This window comes from Ptychodera flava, chromosome 8, assembly GCF_041260155.1.
Source record: "Ptychodera flava strain L36383 chromosome 8, AS_Pfla_20210202, whole genome shotgun sequence".
Taxonomy (NCBI): Eukaryota; Metazoa; Hemichordata; class Enteropneusta; family Ptychoderidae; genus Ptychodera; species Ptychodera flava.
The window spans coordinates 16,050,390-16,054,008 of NC_091935.1; the positions used below are offsets into that span (position 1 = coordinate 16,050,390).

Sequence of the window (3,619 nt, forward strand, 5' to 3'; positions counted from 1 at the left end):
AGATCTGCCGCTTGCAATTGTACGGACTAAACCTCGGGAGTAAATAAAGTTTTATTAGCATGTTTGTGTGAAAGTCAAAATTTTTAACATCCCTCCCCCTTTTAAAAGAGAGAAAAACAATCGGGGTCAACTCAAGGTATAGTGGCTTTTTTATCAGTATATTTTATACAAAAATAATTTAATCCCAACATTGGCTGCGTGACCCTTGATTTGATTTTTATTTAAGCAATAATGGACCCCCTTCCGGTCCATAATGGACGAAAGCAAACTTTGCACGACATAATGTACAAGGCGAACCCGAGTAAATATGATGCGCAAAGTTTGTTTGAGTCTATTATGAGCCGGGAGGGGGTACGTTATTGCTGTTATTTTATAGTTTTGGCGACGGCAGTGAATTTATACATGTACAAAACACCTGGGTCACAATGCTGAATAATCAGATACATTATCAGTAAGAATGTAAGGGTATGACGTCACAAATTAACTTGTATTGACAAAGCTGTAATATAATCTTGATTACAGTGCAAACAGTTTATCAAAAAAATGTCGGAGGAGGGTGACAACAGACAATCTTCCGCTTCGGTTGCCGACTTGGTCGAAGACGGGAAAACGAAATCGGAAAAAACGTTAGAAAAGGAAACATTGAATGGAAATATCTACTACTTTGACGAACATGTTGAGGTATAATACAACGGTAGCGATGTTGATTTAGGGGCAATATTTAAGCAATAAAGCACACCCAGCGATGGTATACCACGATATTTTGACCAGTTCACGACATATATGCACGAGTGATAGCGAATACGTATATGAAGTGAACTGGTCAAAATCGAGTGGTATACCGTCGCTGGGTGTGATTTATTGCTATTAGGCCTATATCATAACAGTATATTGAAATTCTGGCGTGGAACGTCAAAAACGGATTTTTAATCAAGCTGAGAGCTCGCGCGCATGTTTGCCATGGTATATCGCCAATATCCCATGGTTGTTATCGCGTCTCGACCAATCAGATCGCAGCATTTCCGCCATCAATATACTGGTATGATATAATTGATTTTATATCACTTTGACAAATTATCCTTCGCAGCCACATTCATTCATCACTTTCTTTCAGCTATCCTCTAAGCAGTTCTATATACCACGACAGTCACTTGCACTATGGCAGATATTTACTCTTAAGCCTCATTTCAAATCGAACATAACCGCACCAAATCTTTAAAAATTGTAATAAATTTTAGTGGAAATTTCGGACATTCTGGCCAAATATGCTGAAGAAGATGTCGCAATAAAATAAAGAATGCGAGATACATATACAGAAATTAGGAACTCCTTTTTCCCTTTATCCGGACAGGTATCCTACCAAGAGGTCTTCAAGGAACCCACTTCTGTGCAGAGTTGGTCGAGAGTAGAAGATATTTATCGCGACATTTTCACCTACACACAGGTAAATTCCGACATTAATTTCTTTAATTTGTCTGAATATATCTTATGAAGGAATGACCTACCACTGAGTTTTATACCGTATACATCTGACTGTTATCCCTCTGTCTGTCTGTCTGTCTGTCTGTCTGTCTGTCTGTCTGTCTGTCTGTCTGTCTGTCTGTCTCTCTCTCTCTCTCTCTCTCTCTCTCTCTCTCTCTCTCTCTCTCTCTCTCTCTCTCTCTCTCTCTCTCTCTCTCTCTCTCTCTCTCTCTCTCTCTCTAAGGACTTTACGTATCGTGTGTTGGTTCTTCTACTTGGCGCCTTACTGAGTGCAATATGGGGTTTGGCCATCGGAATCCTTAATTTTACCATGGTGTGGCTATTGCAGCCGTTCATTAAGATGTTGTTCATTCTGTTTCGAGCTGCTTTTAACGTCTGGACGACCGTCATCCGGGGACTCTGTGATCCATTCTTTGAATCCTGTGGGCAGATGCTCAGCTACATCAGAGCTACTCTGGACTTCAAAACTGATTTGAGCCTCCCGTCGCCAACGCTCCCAACACCCAACCCTGGGCCGGGAGTCCGAGAAATTTAGTAGTGTGATCAGAAGTTACATTGTACATGCCACCCAATCCAAGCATACCAACCCAAACAAACAAATAAACAACCAGAAGACAGGCAAACAAAGAAATAAACGGAGACAAAATGCGTACATACCTTCTTATCTATGCTCAAAAATATGTATACGAAAGACATGTAAAATTTTATTTTTCCTGATAGAGATAACTCAGGCGCGGCGGTCATTCTGAATTTCAAATATATCGGTAAATGTAAGGTAATTGTTCACCCCAGTACAATACTTTGCACGGTGACCCCTGACTTTAATTCTTGCTTTTGTAAGAGAATGGTTGAACGTTTCATTGAGGAAAGTTTGAGCATAACTTTGTCTTTCGCTTTCGATGCGAATACTACCTTAATAGCCAACACTTAGAAGTCACAAATAATGTGGTTATGACAAAGTTAATGATTCTCACCAAGAATAGCCACTTGATGAATGACATCACACTTAGAAAATAAATGATGGAATGATCCGACATGCCAAAGAAAGGTCCAACTGGTAAATTTAAAATAATCTACTATCAAAGCAGGGAAAGCTTTATCACAGGTCCAGTAGGCATAATTTGTGATGATTTTTTCCTATAATCATCATAAAAAATAATTATGAATATTAATAAATTATTAATATGAATGTTACAGAATATTAAAACTTTTTTACACACAATGTCGTCTACTTTGTGTAAATGCCATCTGGAAACTCCATTGTTTTGATAATTATGATTATGAATAAATTATGATTATGATTAATAAAGTCATATTTTACACATTGTAATGTGCTTATGTGAACAACCCTCTGGAAACCCTTATATAGTTTCACAATCTATGCCAAAATATACAAGTGACACCATTGCCCAGGTTCAGTCTACGGCGAGAGTTACTACACAGTGTATATAACTCTCGCCGTAGACTGAACCTGGCAAATTCATGAATCTTTGCAAAAAAAGAATTTGAGCAAAATATGTTGTTTTATGTGCAATGCCACCTTAAATTTTCCTTCTGACTTTATAGAAAACCCATAGGTTGTAAAAACCGTTTTTGCAAAACAGGACGCATCGGTAAAGAACACTGACCTTATTCCGGAAACTTAAAGTGTTAGAACGCAGCAGACAAGCAACTGGCAGTATGCAGATTTTACTATTAGCAAAACACAAAAAATTGAGAATTCACAGAGGGATCACACATAACATGAGTGGAACTAATTTGGGATAATTGGATCTTTATATTTTTCAAATGTCTCAAAAGTGTTAAGTGCCCTATCGCTGAATGTTGTGATATTACAAATTACTCATAACAACAACCAGTGTGTAACTTAAAAAGAGAAGCAGATGAGCTTACGTTTGCAGATTAAATAGACATTACTTCACCGTCCAAATATCCCAATTTAGTTCTAATCGTGTTATATGCTAAGTGCAACTTTGGTATCTCTGTTTGTTTGTATGAGTGTATTTCAACTGGGAAACCCCGACTGTGGTGCGCTAGACACATAGCAAGATATATAACGCTAATTAAGAAAGTTCATTAAATGGGTAAATTAGGAATTGGCCGAAGTAAAAGTGCTTAATGATGTTCAATAATGTTG

The 3,619-nt window shown here is 37.9% G+C and overlaps 1 long non-coding RNA gene across 1 annotated transcript; it reads left to right on the forward strand.

The window, feature by feature from the left end:
* The first annotated feature begins 527 nt into the window (after positions 1 to 527).
* Positions 528 to 2,577, forward strand: LOC139137895 (uncharacterized). The gene is made up of 3 exons (XR_011553483.1): positions 528 to 681; positions 1,352 to 1,444; positions 1,706 to 2,577. It is a non-coding gene; the product is annotated as an uncharacterized lncRNA (long non-coding RNA).
* Positions 2,578 to 3,619: the final 1,042 nt, after the last annotated feature.